Source organism: Coregonus lavaretus, assembly GCF_964263955.1.
Source record: "Coregonus lavaretus genome assembly, chromosome: 28".
Classification (NCBI taxonomy): Eukaryota; Metazoa; Chordata; class Actinopteri; order Salmoniformes; family Salmonidae; genus Coregonus; species Coregonus lavaretus.
In genome coordinates this window covers 42129951-42147450 of record NC_140015.1, presented here as the reverse complement: position 1 = coordinate 42147450, position 17500 = coordinate 42129951, and the positions used below count along the sequence as shown (strand labels likewise).

Sequence of the window (17500 nt, the reverse complement as noted above, 5' to 3'; positions counted from 1 at the left end):
GAGGTTATAGTGGTAGTAGGAGCAGTAGTATAGAGGTTATAGAGGTAGTAGGAACAGTAGTATAGAGGTTATAGTGGTAGTAGGAACAGTAGTATAGAGGTTATAGAGGTAGTAGGAACAGTAGTATAGAGGTTATAGTGGTAGTAGGAACAGTAGTATAGAGGTTATAGAGGTAGTAGGAACAGTAGTATAGAGGTTATAGAGGTTATAGTGGTAGTAGGAACAGTAGTATAGAGGTTATAGAGGTAGTAGGAGCAGTAGTATAGAGGTTATAGAGGTTATAGTGGTAGTAGGAACAGTAGTATAGAGGTTATAGAGGTAGTAGGAACAGTAGTATAGAGGTTATAGAGGTTATAGAGGTAGTAGGAACAGTAGTATAGAGGTTATAGTGGTAGTAGGAACAGTAGTATAGAGGTTATAGTGGTAGTAGGAACAGTAGTATAGAGGTTATAGTGGTAGTAGGAACAGTAGTATAGAGGTTATAGAGGTAGTAGGAGCAGTAGTATAGAGGTTATATAGGTTATAGTGGTAGTAGGAACAGTAGTATAGAGGTTATAGAGGTTATAGTGGTAGTAGGAGCAGTAGTATAGAGGTTATAGAGGTTATAGTGGTAGTAGGAACAGTAGTATAGAGGTTATAGTGGTAGTAGGAACAGTAGTATAGAGGTTATAGAGGTTATAGTGGTAGTAGGAACAGTAGTATAGAGGTTATAGTGGTAGTAGGAACAGTAGTATAGAGGTTATAGAGGTTATAGTGGTAGTAGGAACAGTAGTATAGAGATTATAGAGGTTATAGAGGTAGTAGGAACAGTAGTATAGAGGTTATAGAGGTTATAGTGGTAGTAGGAACAGTAGTATAGAGGTTATAGAGGTAGTAGGAGCAGTAGTATAGAGGTTATAGTGGTTATAGTGGTAGTAGGAACAGTAGTATAGAGGTTATAGAGGTTATAGTGGTAGTAGGAACAGTAGTATAGAGGTTATAGAGGTAGTAGGAGCAGTAGTATAGAGGTTATAGTGGTTATAGTGGTAGTAGGAACAGTAGTATAGAGGTTATAGTGGTAGTAGGAACAGTAGTATAGAGGTTATAGAGGTAGTAGGAACAGTAGTATAGAGGTTATAGAGGTTATAGTGGTAGTAGGAGCAGTAGTATAGAGGTTATAGAGGTAGTATGAGCAGTAGTATAGAGGTTATAGTGGTAGTAGGAACAGTAGTATAGAGGTTATAGTGGTAGTAGGAACAGTAGTATAGAGGTTATAGAGGTTATAGAGGTAGTAGGAACAGTAGTATAGAGGTTATAGAGGTTATAGAGGTAGTAGGAACAGTAGTATAGAGGTTATAGAGGTTATAGTGGTAGTAGGAACAGTAGTATAGAGGTTATAGTGGTAGTAGGAACAGTAGTATAGAGGTTATAGAGGTTATAGTGGTAGTAGGAACAGTAGTATAGAGGTTATAGTGGTAGTAGGAACAGTAGTATAGAGGTTATAGAGGTAGTAGGAACAGTAGTATAGAGGTTATAGTGGTAGTAGGAACAGTAGTATAGAGGTTATAGAGGTAGTAGGAACAGTAGTATAGAGGTTATAGAGGTTATAGTGGTAGTAGGAACAGTAGTATAGAGGTTATAGTGGTAGTAGGAACAGTAGTATAGAGGTTATAGAGGTAGTAGGAACAGTAGTATAGAGGTTATAGAGGTTATAGTGGTAGTAGGAACAGTAGTATAGAGGTTATAGTGGTAGTAGGAACAGTAGTATAGAGGTTATAGAGGTAGTAGGAACAGTAGTATAGAGGTTATAGAGGTTATAGTGGTAGTAGGAACAGTAGTATAGAGGTTATAGTGGTAGTAGGAACAGTAGTATAGAGGTTATAGAGGTAGTAGGAACAGTAGTATAGAGGTTATAGTGGTAGTAGGAACAGTAGTATAGTGGTAGTAGGAACAGTAGTATAGAGGTAGTAGGAACAGTAGTATAGGGGTTATAGTGGTAGTAGGAACAGTAGTATAGAGGTTATAGTGGTAGTAGGAACAGTAGTATAGAGGTTATAGTGGTAGTAGGAACAGTAGTATAGAGGTTATAGTGGTAGTAGGAACAGTAGTATAGAGGTTATAGAGGTTATAGTGGTAGTAGGAACAGTAGTGTATTAGGACATCCTAATGATATAACCCTACATACCCTGTGGCCAGACAGACAGAAACTAAGACCAACACAGCATTATATAATGAATGGAGCGTTTGTCCTTGTCTAAGGTTAAGTTGAAGGACCTTCTGCAGGACAAGTCAGCAATACGGCATTGCCTTAACTCTGTGTGTGTGTGTGTGTGTGTGTGTGTGTGTGTGTGCGTTTGTGTGTGTGTGTCGACAGGCTGCAGGTATGTGAGTAAAGCAGCTGCTAAGACCCAGATGGAGTTTGAATACGATGGGCCTTCCATGAAGACAGAGGTCCCCGGACCACGCTCCAAGGTACCCCACCACGCAGTGGGCTAATGCTGGGCCTGATTCCATGTGTGTCAGTCAAAGCAGAATGAACCAGTAAGAAGAGGAGTTATCTGTTAAAAGGCTTGTTCTGTTTGTCCTGTTCCGTGGTGACCTCTGTGTGACCCTGCGATGGGAACACAGTGGACTTTACACACCCCATACTGAACACTCTGTTACACACAGGCTTTGTCCCAAATGGAACCCTGTTCCCTGTATACTGCGTTTGACCAGGGCCCATAGGGCAGTGCACTATGGAGGGAATAGGGTGCCGTTTGGGAGACATTTACAGACTGTCGAGGAACCACCCTGACATAACATCTCTCTCCTCCCCCACCAGGAGCTGACCAAACAGTTGGGAGAGATGCAGGTACGGCAAGAGAGGGTGTGTGAGTGTTGAGTGTGTGTGGCTGTTTTCATGATGGAATTAAAAATATGCATTCTTCGGGGACACACTTGCATGCGTGCACACACAGCGCAGACACGCAGTCTGTTTTGGTGTTTAATATTGATTGGGTATTTAATAGTGTATATTATTAAATAGACTGAGTTAACATGATGACTACCTTATCTCTCTCTGTCTAGACTGAGTTAACATGATGACTACCTTATCTCTCTCTGTCTAGACTGAGTTAATATAATGACTACCTTATCTCTGCGTTAACATAATGACTACCTTATCTCTCTCTGTCTAGACTGAGTTAACATAATGACTACCTTATCTCTGCGTTAACATAATGACTACCTTATCTCTCTCTGTCTAGACTGAGTTAACATAATGACTACCTTATCTCTGCGTTAACATAATGACTACCTTATCTCTCTCTGTCTAGACTGAGTTAACATAATGACTACCTTATCTCTGCGTTAACATAATGACTACCTTATCTCTCTCTGTCTATACTGAGTTAACATAATGACTACCTTATCTCTCTCTGTTTAGACTGCGTTAACATAATGACTACCTTATCTCTCTCTGTCTAGACTGAGTTAATATAATGACTACCTTATCTCTGCGTTAACATAATGACTACCTTATCGCTGAGTTAACGTAATGACTACCTTATCTCTCTCTCTCTCTCTCTCTCTCTCTCTCCCTCTGTCCCTCTCTCTCTCTCCAGAACGTGGGAGCAATCAATTTCTTCTGTAACTATGAGGAGAGCAGAGGAAACTACCTGGTGGATGTGGACGGAAACCGCATGCTGGACGTCTACACACAGATCTCCTCCATCCCTATTGGTTAGTACACAGATCTCCTTATTCCTTATTGGTTAGTACACAGATCTCCTCCATCCCTATTGGTTAGTACACATATCTCCTTATTCCTTATTGGTTAGTACACAGATCTCCTCCATCCTTATTGGTTAGTACACAGATCTCCTTATTCCTTATTGGTTAGTACACAGATCTCCTCCATCCTTATTGGTCAGTACACATATCTCCTCCATCCTTATTGGTTAGTACACAGATCTCCTCTATTCCTATTGGTTAGTACACATATCTCCTCTATTCCTGTTGGTTAGTACACAGATTCATCTATTCCTATTGGTTAGTATGCAGATCTCCTCTATTCCTATTGGTTAGTACGCACATCTCCTCAATTCATATTGGTTAATACACAGATCTCCTCTATTCCTATTAGATAGTATGCAGATCTCCTCTTTTCCTATTGGTTAGTACACAGATCTCCTCTATTACTATTGGTTAATACACAGGCCTACTCCACCCTTATCGGTTGGTGTCTAGAAGATCTAGCTAGTCATGTGTTCTATAGTTTGACAGAGTAGCATGCTGGATGTAAGCAACTTATCTGTAGTTTTGACACCACAGCACTTCTCCCTGGCAGGTATTGACCTTGCAACCCTAAAAACTTGCAAGGTTAGCGGTTCTCTGTAGCTCAGTTGGTAGAGCATGGTGCCTGCAACGCCGGGATAGTGAGTTTGATTCCCGGGAATACTCATGCGTAAAATTTCGGCAAGCATGACTGCAAGTCTCTTTAGTTGAAAGAGTCTGCTTTATATTATGATATTATTGTTATATTATATAATATTATGATATTATTATGATATTATGATATTATTATTATATGATATTAATATATTATAATTATTATATTATTATCTGATATTATTATTATATTATTATATGATATTATTATGTTATATTTAGGGCTGTCAAAAATAGCGCGTTAACGACGTTAATTAGTTGTTTGCTGTTAATTACGTCAATTTTTTTAACGCATTTCACGCATGCGCAGTGTGACAAATTATTCAGGTCAGGAAAGTGGTTTGGAGCTAGAGGCGAGATGGAGCAAGGTGAGCAAAGTGGGCCTATTGACGGATTCAAATATAAAAAGAATGATGATGGTACAGTTAACAAGTACAAGGTTATTTGCAAGATTTGTAAGAAGGAGTTTCAATTTCACCGGAGCTGTTCAAGCTTGAAGTACCATGTCAACGCCAAACATGCGTTTGCTGGGCCGTCAGATTCAGCAAGTGGTTTGCGCCAGACCACGCTGAATGTTTGCAGGCAATTAACAAAATCAACCTCAGATAATTTGACCAACACAATAGCAAAATGGATTGCAAAGGATTGTAGACCCATTAGCATTGTAGAAGACTCAGGTTTCCTTGATGTTTTGCAAGTGGCGTCTCAAGACTCATTCTATAAGCCACCGTCAAGAGCCACAGTTATGAAGAAAATCCACGAGCTCTATGAAAACGAAAAAGAAAAAAGGAAAGAGGTCTTGGCTCAAGTAAATCATATCGCCCTGACAGGAGACCATTGGACATCAGTGAGTAACAAACATATCTAGCCACTCCTGCAACCACTGTTCCCTGTGAATGACTTTTCTCAGTTGCAGGTCACATTGTGAACAAGAAAAGGTCAGCTTTACTTTCAGAAAATGTGAACAAGTTAGTTTGCCTCAGCAACTGGCTGAAAGATGATGAAGCTCAGTAGATTTGAAAGGTGATGTTCAAACAAAAAGACCAGTTTCAGTGCAACATGTTATAGTAGTTAGCAACTGGATTTTTGAGCAACTGGATTAAAGAATGGAGGAAAAGGTAAAAGATTGTTCTTTGGTTTGATTTAAAAGTTTTATTGAAAATGTTTTTTTCCACAGATGACTCAAATTGTGCAAAAATGTGGTAGGTCACTGTTATGATTTGACTACATTTATTGCTTTCTGTTCAATTGAATACTGTAAATTGTACATCCTGGTTAAGAGGAATGCCAAAGAGGAAGTGATGGAACATTACAAAGACAAATATTATGGTGTGTAGTATGTTTCAGCTTGATTTAAAACACCATTATTTGGCTGTGTTAATAAACAGACATAATATGAAAATTATGTATCTGTGTCCTGTTATTTATCTTTTGGTATGCATTTCAGAAAAAAAATGGTTAGGATTCAGGTGTAATTGCAAATAGTGATTAATCATGATTAATCCACTGAAAATTCTGATTAATTTGATTAAAAATTTTAATCATTTGACAGCCCTAGTTATGATGTTATGATGTTATTATATTATATCACGCTGCAAACCAAAAGCTACATACCTGAGAGGACCTTTTTTAGCGTGACATTGCAACACAGAGAGCAGCTGGAGGTGAGAGATTACATTACAGTGGTTTGGGGTTAGGCCACATAGAGCAGTTAATGATTACCTTGTCCTTACACAACAAGTTCCTATCAGGTATGTAGCTTTTAAAGTATCGATTGGGGACTATTTGTGGAGGAATGTAACTGTTTTTCTGGGTGATTTGGGATGTTTTATTTGTGCTTCCATTCCCGTGGCGGTCCTCATGAGAGCCAGTTTCATCATAGCGCTTGATGGTTTTTGCGACTGCTCTTGAAGAAACTTTCAAAGTTCTTGAAATGTTCTGTATTGACTGACCTTCATGTCTTTAAGGATTGATGGACTGTCGTTTCTCTTTGCTTATTTGAGCTGTTCTTGCCATAATATGGACTTGGTATTTTACCAAATAGGGCTATCTTCTGTATACCACCCCTACCTTGTCACAACACAACTGATTGGCTCAAACGCATTAAGAAGGAAAGGAATTTCACAAATTAATTTTTAAGAAGGCACAACTGTTAATTGAAATGCATTCCAGGTGACTACCTCATGAAGCTGGTTGAGAGAATGCCAAGAGTGTGCAAATGATAAATTATCAACCCTGCAAGCAATTCAAGACAATATTATTATGGTTGGGGATTATAATACTGTTTTAAATAGCTCAATGGACCGTAAAGGAAATCACACCACAAACAATCACCCACATGCTCTTAAGGAAATTGTGAATGTCATGGATACATTAGAACTAGTAGATATATGGAGGCTTAAATATCCTGATCTAGTGAGATATACATGGCAGAGACTCAATCAAGCTAGTCGTCTTGACTTCTTTCTTATCTCATTCTCGTTGGCACCAAAAGTAAAAAAAGTGTTGATAGGGGACAGAATGCGGTCGGACCATCATATAATTGGCATATACATTACTCTTACTGAATTTCCACGTGGGCGAGGATATTGGAAATTTAATCAAAGCCTATTGGATGATAATTTATTTATAATTAGAACAAAGGAATTTATAACTGACTTTTTCCGACATAACATAGGTACAGCAAATCCCCTTATTGTATGGGACACCTTTAAATGTGCCTTTAGAGGCCATGCAATTCAGTACTCATCTCGAAAACAAAAGCAATTTAGGTCAAAAGAGTTTATACTAACAAAGGAAATAGAAAGTCTAACAGAACAGATAGATGGCAATAAAAACTGTAACATAGAGGCACAGAATAAATTAGAGGAAAAACAAAAAGAAATGGAGAAACTTATTCAAGAAAGATCAAGTGTAATATATTATAAAAATAAAGCAAACTGGATGGAATATGGGGGAAAATGCACAAAATTATTTTTTAATCTTCAACATAGGAATGCTACCAAAAATAACTTAATGAAACTGGTTACAATTGACGGAGTCACCCATGATTCACCAAATGATATTTTGAAGGAGGAAACAAAGTACTTTAAGCATATGCTTTCTTTTCAGTCGCCTCCATCTCCTCTAACTGAAGCTAATTGTAGTGATTTTTTTTCTATTGATAATGTCAAATTAACAGCCATACAGAAAAACTCATGTGAAGGTGAAATTACAGAGGAGGAACTTCTGGATGCAATTAAAGACTTTAAGTCTGGGAAAACTCCAGGGTTGGATGGCATACCAGTCGAGGTATACCAAACCTTTTTTGATATACTAAGAGGACCGTTATTAGCATGTTTTAACCACTCTTATGTAAATGGTAGATTATCTGACACTCAAGAAGAAGATCTCATTATTACTGAAACAGGATACAAGTGGAAAAAATAAAGATCCAGTCCATTAAAAAAATTGGAGGCTCCTTACACTTCAGTGTTGTGATGCAAAAATTCTAGCAAAATGTATAGCGCATAGAATTAAAAAGGTATTGTCGGATATTATTAATGCTAATCAGACAGGTTTTTTACATGGAAGATACATTGGAGATAATATAAGGCAAGTATTGGAAACAATAGAACACTATGGAAAATATGGGAAACCAGGCCTGCTATTCATAGCAGACTTTGAAAAGGCATTTGATAAAGTATGACTGGGGTTTATATATAAATGCCTGGAGCATTTCAATTTTGGAGAATCTCTTATAAAATGGGTCAAAATCATGTATAGTAACCCAAGGTGTAAAATAGTAAATAATGGCTATTTCTCAGAAAGTTTTAAACTGTCAAGAGGAGTGAAACAAGGTTGTCCACTATCGGCATATCTATTTATTGTGGCCATCGAGATGTTAGCTATTAAAATCAGATCCAATAATAATATCAGAGGATTAGAAATCCAGGTCTTAAAAACAAAGCTGTCATTGTACGCTGATGATTCATGTTTTCTTTTAAATCCACAACTAGAATCCCTCCACAGCCTCATAGAGGATCTAGATACATTTTCTAACCTCTCTGGATTACAACCAAATTATGACAAATGTACTATATTATGAATTGGATCACCAAAAAATACAATTTTTACATGACCATGTAGTTTACCAATAAAATGGTCTGATGGTGATGTGGATATACTCGGAATACATATCCCAAAGGAAATAAATGATCTCACTTCAATACATTTTAATAGAAAGTTAGCAAAAATAGATAAGATCTTACTACCATGGAAAGGAAAATACCTGTCAATTTGTGGAAAAATCACCCTGATTAACTGTCACGCGACGTGTATGCGGTAGCGAAGTCAAAAGCAGGACACAGAGCGGCTGGCAACGTTTTTTACTGAACACAGTAAAATCAACGTACAAAACAACAAACCTCCAAACAGGGAGGAAAGCACAAAGACCCGTACATACAAGAATGACAACAAACAATAACACACAAAGTACCAATGAGAGACAGGGGTAAATATAGGGAATACAATCCAACATAATGGGAAACAAGTGTAAACAATAAAGACCAAACAAGACAAACACCGAAACATCGATCGGCAGCAGCTAGTACTCGGGGGACGACGAACGCCGAAGCCTGCCCGAGCAAGGAGGAGGAGCAGCCTCGGCTGAATCTGTGACATTAACTCTTTAGTATTATCCCAGTTTACCTATTTGCTTATGGTCTTGCCTACGCCTAGCGAACAGTTTTTTTTTAATTATATGAGAAAAAAATATTCAATTTTATTTGGAACGGCAAGCCAGACAAAATTAAAAGGGCCTATTTATATAATGAATATGAATTCGGAGGACAGAAATTATTAAATATTAAAGCATTAGACCTATCACTAAAAGCTTCAGTCATACAAAAGTTATACTTAAATCCGAACTGGTTCTCAAGCAAATTAATAAGATTGTCTCACCCAATGTTCAAGAAAGGCCTTTTTCCCTTTATTCAGATTACAACAACTCATTTTCTGTTATTTGAAAAGGAAATAATCTCCCAAATATCACTATTTCTAAAACAAGCCATAGAAAGTTGGTTGCAATTTCAATTTAATCCTCCAGAAACGACAGAACAAATAATGAAACAAATATTGTGGTTAAATTCAAATATACTAATTGACAAAAAACCTTTATTTTTTGACAGAATGTTTAAAAAAGGTATAATCTTCGTAAATGATATCATCGGTAGGACTGGTGGAGTTATGTCGCACATGCAGCTAACAAAAACATATGGAAATGTCTGCTCTACCCAAAATTACAACCAAATAATTGCAGCCTTACCGCAAAAGTGGAAGAGGAAAGTGGAAGGGGGAGAAAGTAAGGAACTTGTCTGTCAGCCTTGCATTAAAGAACATAATTGGTTAAGGAAAACTGTGATAAATAGAAAGTATATAGTATATAGTATATCAGTTTCACTTAAGGACCAAAGGATTGACAGCCGTCCCATATAGATTGCAAAATAGTTGGGAAGAGATTTTTGACGTACCGATCCCATGGCATAGTGTTTATGAACTGACATGCAAAACGACACCGGATTCAAAAATGTGAGTCTTTCAATTTAAATTATTATATAAAATTCTTGCTACCAATAGAATGTTATATGGGGGAGACAATCTTCCCAGCTCTGCAGATTTTGCTGTGAAGAGAAAGAATCATTAGATCATTTGTTTTGGTTCTGTCCATTTGTAGCTTGTTTTTGGACACAGGTCCAGGAATGTCTAAAGGATTGCAATATTTACCTGGAGCTAACCTTGCAGATAGCATTACTGGGTGATCTGAAAAGTCATAGTCAATCGATCAATAATATAATAATACTTTTAGCAAAAATGTTTATATGTAGAAGCAATGAGAATAGAAAGGTTCAGAACTTTTGTAAAATATCACAGTACAGTTGAAATATATATGGCAAATAGAAATCCTATATGGATGGTGTTAAGAGATACAGTGGGGAAAAAAAGTATTTAGTCAGCCACCAATTGTGCAAGTTCTCCCACTTAAAAAGATGAGAGAGACCTGTAATTTTCATCATAGGTACACGCCAACTATGACAGACAAATTGAGGAAAAAAAATCCAGAAAATCACATTGTAGGATTTTTAATGAATTTATTTGCAAATTATGGTGGAAAATAAGTATTTGGTCACCTACAAACAAGCAAGATTTCTGGCTCTCACAGACCTGTAACTTCTTCTTTAAGAGGCTCCTCTGTCCTCCACTCGTTACCTGTATTAATGGCACCTGTTTGAACTTGTTATCAGTATAAAAGACACCTGTCCACAACCTCAAACAGTCACACTCCAAACTCCACTATGGCCAAGACCAAAGAGCTGTCAAAGGACACCAGAAACAAAATTGTAGACCTGCACCAGGCTGGGAAGACTGAATCTGCAATATGTAATTAGCTTGGTTTGAAGAAATCAACTGTGGGAGCAATTATTAGGAAATGGAAGACATACAAGACCACTGATAATCTCCCTCGATCTGGGGCTCCACGCAAGATCTCACCCCGTGCGGTCAAAATGATCACAAGAACGGTGAGCAAAAATCCCAGAACCACACGGGGGGACCTAGTGAATGACCTGCAGAGAGCTGGGACTAAAGTAACAAAGCCTACCATCAGTAACACACTACGCCGCCAGGGACTCAAATCCTGCAGTGCCAGATGTGTCCCCCTGCTTAAGCCAGTACATGTCCAGGCCCGTCTGAAGTTTGCTAGAGTGCATTTGGATGATCCAGAAGAGGATTGGGAGAATGTCATATGGTCAGATGAAACCAAAATATAACTTTTTGGTAAAAACTCAACTCGTCGTGTTTAGAGGACAAAGAATGCTGAGTTGCATCCAAAGAAAACCATACCTACGGTGAAGCATGGGGGTAGAAACATCATGCTTTGGGGCTGTTTTTCTGCAAAGGGACCAGGACGACTGATCCGTGTAAAGGAAAGAATGAATGGGGCCGTGTATCGTGAGATTTTGAGTGAAAACCTCCTTCCATCAGCAAGGGCATTGAAGATGAAACGTGGCTGGGTCTTTCAGCATGACAATGATCCCAAACACACCGCCCGGCAACGAAGGAGTGGCTTCGTAAGAAGCATTTCAAGGTCCTGGAGTGGCCTAGCCAGTCTCCAGATCTCAACCCCATAGAACATCTTTGGAGGGAGTTGAAAGTCCATGTTGCCCAGCGACAAAAAAAAACCCACTTCTCTAGAGGAGATCTGCATGGAGGAATGGGCCAAAATACCAGCAACAGTGTGTGAAAACCTTGTGAAGACTTACTGAAAACGTTTGACCTGTGTCATTGCCAACAAAGGGTATAAACCAAAGTATTGAGAAACTTTTCTTATTGACCAAATACTTATTTTCCACCATAATTTGCAAATAAATTCATTATAAATCCTACAGTATGATTTTCTGGATTTTTTTTCTCATTTTGTCTGTCATAGTTGACGTGTACCTATGATGAAAAGTACAGGCCTCTCTCATCTTTTTAAGTGGGAGAACTTGCACAATTGGTGGCTGACTAAATACTTTTTTTCCCCACTGTAGGCTGGAAGTAGAGGCCTGGGCATTGTTGTTCACTAATTTACCCCAAGTAGGGAAAGGATGGCGGGGTTGAAAAGTATATAAAAAACATGGGGGATTGGAAGTGATGCAGACAATTACATTGATAGAAGATACAATCTATCTGCAATATTAAGCTGATCTACCCCCCAAAAAGAGTGTGCAAAGCTGTCATCAAGGCAAAGGGTGGCAATTTGAAGAATATAAAATATATTTTGAATTGTTTAACACTTTTTTGGTTACTACATGATTCCATATGTGTAATTTCATAGTTTTGATGTCTTCACTATTATTCTACAATGAAGAAAATAGTAAAAAATAAAGAAATACCCTGGACTGAGTAGGTGTGTCCAAACTTCTGACTGGTACTGGCTTGCGAAAGTATTCACCCCCCTTTGCATTTTTCCTATTTTGTTGCTTTACAACCTGGAATTAAAATGTATTTTTTGGGGTTTGTATCATTTGATTTACACAACATGCCTACCACTTTGAAGATGCAAAACATTTGGGGGTGAAACAAACAAGAAATAAAACAGAAAAACTGAAAACTTGAGCGTGCATAACTATTCACCCACCCAAAGTCAATACTTTGTAGAGCCACCTTTTGCAGCAATTACAGCTGCAAGTATCTTGGGGTATGTCTCTATAAACTTGGCACATCTAGCCACTGGGATTTTTGCCCATTCTTCAAGGCAAAACTGCTCCAGCTCCTTCAAGTTGGATGGGTTCCGCTGGTGTACAGCAATCTTTAAGTCATACCACAGATTCTCAATTGGATTGAGGTCTGGGCTTTGACTAGGCCATTCCAAGACATTTAAATGTTTCCCCTTAAACCACTGGGGTGTTGCTTTAGCAATATGCTTAGGGTCATTGTCCTGCTGGAAGGTGAACCTCCGACCCAGTCTCAAATCTCTGGAAGACTGAAACAGGTTTCCCTCAAGAATTTCCCTGTATTTAGCGCCATCCATCATTCCTTCAATTCTGACCAGTTTCCCAGTCCCTGCCGATGAAAAACATCCCCACAGCATGATGCTGCCACCACCATGCTTCACTGTGGGGATGGTGTTCTCGGGGTGATGAGAGGTGTTGGGTTTGCGCCAGACATGTTTGCTTATTTTTTTCTTAAGCAATGGCTTTTTTCTGGTCACTCTTTCGTAAAGCCCAGTTCTGTGGAGTGTACGGCTTAAAGTGGTCCTATGGACAGATACTCCAATCTCCGCTGTGGAGCTTTGCTGCTCCTTCAGGGTTATCTTTGGTCTCTTTGTTGTCTCTCTGATTAATGTCCTCCTTGCCTGGTCCGTGAGTTTTGGTGGGCGGCCCTCTCTTGGCAAGTTTGTTGTGGTGCCATATTCTTTCCATTTGTTAATAATGGATTTAATGGTGCTCTGTGGGATGTTCAAAGTTTCTGATATTTCTTTATAACCCAACCCTGATCTGTACTTCTCCACAACTTTGTCCCTGACCTGTTTGGAGAGCTCCTTGGTCTTCATGGTGCCGCTTGCGTGGTGATGCCCCTTGCCTAGTGGTGTTGCAGACTCTGGGGCCTTTCAGCACTGGTGTATATATACTGAGATCATGTGACAGATCATGTGACACTTAGATTGCACACAGGTGGACTTTATTTAACTAAGTATGTGACTTCTGAAGGTACTTGGTTGCACCAGATCTTATTTAGGGGCTTCATAGCAAAGGGGGTGAATACATATACACGCACCACTTTTCTGTTATTAATTTTTTATAATTGTTTGAAACAAGTTATTTTTTTCATTTCACTTCACCAATTTGGACTATTTTGTGTATGTCCATTACATGAAATCCAAATAAAAATCAATTTAAATTACAGGTTGTAATGCAACAAAATAGGAAAAATGACAAGGCACTGTATATATACAGTGGGGAGAACAAGTATTTGATACACTACCGATTTTGCAGGTTTTCCTACTTACAAAGCATGTAGAGGTCTGTAATTTTTATCATAGGTACACTTCAACTGTGAGAGACGGAATCTAAATCACATTGTATGATTTTTAAGTAATTCATTTGCATTTTATTGCATGTCATAAGTATTTGATCACCTACCAACCAGTAAGAATTCCGGCTCTCACAGACCTGTTAGTTTTTCTTTAAGAAGCCCTCCTGTTCTCCACTCATTACCTGTATTAATTGCACCTGTTTGAACTCGTTACCTGTATAAAAGAAACCTGTCCACACACTCAATCAAACAGACTCCAACCTCTCCACAATGTCCAAGACCAGAGAGCTGTGTAAGGACATCAGGGATAAAATTGTAGACCTGCACAAGGCAAGCAGCTTGGTGAGAAGGCAACAACTGTTGGCGCAATTATTAGAAAATGGAAGAAGTTCAAGATGACGTCAATCACCCTCAGTCTGGGGCTCCATGCAAGATCTCACCTCGTGGGGCAGCAATGATCATGAGGAAGGTGAGGGATCAGCCCAGAACTACATGGCAGGACCTGGTCAATGATCTGAAGAGAGCTGGGACCACAGTCTCAAAGAAAACCATTAGTAACACACTACGCCGTCATAGATTTAAATCCTGCAGCGCACGCAAGGTCCCCCTGCTCAATCCAGCGCATGTCCAGGCCTGTCTGACGTTTGCCAATGACCATCTGGATGATCCAGAGCAGGAATGGGAGAAGGTCATGTGGTCTGATGAGACAAAAATTTAGCTTTTTGGTCTAAACTCCACTCGCCGTGTTTGGAGGAAGAAGAAGGATGAGTACAACCCCAAGAACACCATCCCAACCGTGAAGCATGGAGGTGGAAACATCATTCTTTGGGGATGCTTTTCTGCAAAGGGGACAGGACGACTGCACCGTATTGAGGGGAGGATGGATGGGGCCATCGCGAGATCTTGGCCAACAACCTCCTTCCCTCAGTAAGAGCATTGAAGATGGGTCGTGGCTGGGTCTTCCAGCATGACAACGACCCAAAACACACAGCCAGGGCAACTAAGGAGTGGCTCCGTAAGAAGCATCACAAGGTCCTGGAGTGGCCTAGCCAGTGTCCAGACCTGAACCCAATAGAAAATCTTTGGAGGGAGCTGAAAGTCCGTATTGCCCAGCGACAGCCCCGAAACCTGAAGGATCTGGAGAAGGTCTGTATGGAGGAGTGGGCCAAAATCCCTGCTGCAGTGTGTGCAAACCTGGTCAAGACCTACAGGAAACGTATGATCTCTTTAATTGCAAACAAAGGTTTCTGTACCAAATATTAAGTTCTGCTTTTCTGATGTATCAAATACTTATGTTATGCAATAAAATGCAAATTAATTACTTAAAAATCATACAATGTGATTTTCTGGATTTTTGTTTTAGATTCCGTCTCTCACAGAGATGATGATAAGAATTACAGACCTCTACATGCTTTGTAAGTAGGAAAACCTGCAAAATCGGCAGTGTATCAAATACTTGTTCTCCCCACTGTACAGTTGAAGTCATTGTTAACTATAGTTTTGGCAAGTTGGTTAGGACATCTACTTTGTGCATGACACAAGTAATTTTTTCAACAATTGTTTACCGACAGATTATTTCACATACAATTCACTGTATCACAATTCCAGTGGGTCAGAAGTTTACATACACTAAGTTGACTGTGCCTTTAAACAGCTTGGAAAACTCCAGAAAATGATGTCATGGCTTTAGAAGGTTCTGATAGGCTAATTGACATCATTTGTGTCAATTGGAGGTGTACCTGTGGATGTATTTCAAGGCCTACCTACAAACTCAGTGTCTCTTTGCTTGACATCATGGGATAATCAAATGAAATCAGCCAAGACCTCAGAAAAAAAATTGTAGACCTCCACAAGTCTGGTTCATCCTTGGGAGCAATTTCCAAACGCCTGAAGGTACCACATTCATCTGTACAAACAATAGTACGGAAGTATAAACACCATGGGACCATGCAGCCGTCATACTGCTCAGGAAGGAGACGCGTTCTGTCTCCTAGAGAAGAACGTACTTTGGTGCGAAAAGTGCAAATCAATCCCAGAACATCTTGTGTTCTTGTGAAGATGCTGGAGGAAACGGATACAAAAGTATCTACAGTAAAACGAGTCCTATATTGACATAACCTGAAAGGCCGCTCAGCAAGGAAGAAGCCACTGCTCCAAAACCGCCATATAAAAGCCGGACTACATTTTTTTTGGTCTGATTAAACAAAAATAGAACTGTTTGGCCATAATGACCATCGTTATGTTTGGAGGAAAAAGAGGGGGCTTGCAAGCCGGAGAACACCATCCCAACCGTGAAGCACAGGGGTGGCAGCATCATGCTGTGGTGGTGCTTTGCTGCAGGAGGGCCTGGTGCACTTCACAGAATAGATGGCATCATGAGGAAGGAAAATTATGTGGATATATTGAAGCAACATCTCAAGACATCAGTCAGGAAGTTAAAGCGTGGTCGCAAATGGGTCTTCCAAATGGACAATGACCCCAAGCATACTTCCAAAGTTGTGGCAAAATGGCTTAAGGACAACAAAGTCAAGGTATTGGAGTGGCCATCACAAAGCCCTGACCTCAATGCTATAGAAAATTTGTGGGCAGAACTGAAAAAGCGTGTGCGAGCAAGGAGGCCTACAAACCTGACTCAGTTACACCAGCTCTGTCAGGAGGAATGGGCCAAAATTCACCCAACTTATTGTGGGAAGCTTGTGGAAGGCTACCCGAAACGTTTCACCCAAGTTAAACAATTTAAAGGCAATGCTACCAAATACTAATTGAGTGTATGTAAACTTCTGACCCACTGGGAATGTGATGAAATAAATAAAACCTTAAATAAATAATTCTCTACTATTATTCTGACATTTCACATTCTTAAAATAAAGTGGTGATCCTAACTGACCTAAGACGGGGATATTTTACTAGGATTAAATGTCAGGAATTGTGAAAAACTGAGTTTAAATGTATTTGGCTAAGGTTTATGTACACTTCCGACTTCAACTGTATATTAGTTATGACAGGGTATTTATTAGTTATGATGAGGTCTAGGACAGGTAGGGTATTTATTAGTTAACCATGATGAGGTCTAGGACAGGTAGGGTATTTATTAGTTATGATGAGGTCTAGGACAGGTAGGGTATTTATTAGTTATGATGACGTCTAGGACAGGTAGGGTATTTATTAGTTATGATGACGTCTAGGACAGGTAGGGTATTTATTAGTTAACCATGATGACGTCTAGGGCAGATAGGGTATATATACTGCTGCTACTCATTAGCCTTGGTGACTTTTAAGCATTGTGTATTTCAGGCTGGATCGTGACCTGACAGAGTAGCAAACATATTCTGCTCTCTCTCTCTCTCTGTCTCCGGTTCAGCTTCTACATACTGTACGCTGCTCTGCACTTCAAAGGCTTGATAGATAGTGCTGGTGTCCCAAATGGCACCCTTTTCCCTTTATAGTGCACTACTCTTGACCAGAGCGCTATGTAGGGAATAGGGTGCCATGTAGGGCCTACGTGGAGTGTTTCTAGGACTCTGGACGTCTTATC

At 39.4% G+C, this 17500-nt stretch overlaps 1 long non-coding RNA gene and 1 pseudogene across 2 annotated transcripts in view; both read left to right on the top strand.

Annotated features, from left to right (window-relative positions):
• The window catches only part of LOC311103674, a 4192-nt gene extending 2145 nt beyond the window's left edge, over positions 1–2047 (top strand). The window contains exons 7-12 of the long non-coding RNA XR_014610109.1: positions 1–245; positions 278–756; positions 798–1007; positions 1049–1130; positions 1309–1856; positions 2031–2047. The exon at positions 1–245 is cut by the window's left edge and continues 239 nt beyond it. This is a non-coding gene — a long non-coding RNA (uncharacterized lncRNA). The remainder of the gene's footprint in view (positions 246–277; positions 757–797; positions 1008–1048; positions 1131–1308; positions 1857–2030) is intronic.
• LOC311103666 (4-aminobutyrate aminotransferase, mitochondrial-like) overlaps positions 1–17500 on the top strand; it is a 70425-nt pseudogene that overhangs the window by 26965 nt on the left and 25960 nt on the right. Inside the window, exons 3-5 of the transcript in view lie at positions 2354–2451; positions 2804–2833; positions 3585–3702. The product of the transcript in view is annotated as a 4-aminobutyrate aminotransferase, mitochondrial-like (transcript). The remainder of the gene's footprint in view (positions 1–2353; positions 2452–2803; positions 2834–3584; positions 3703–17500) is intronic.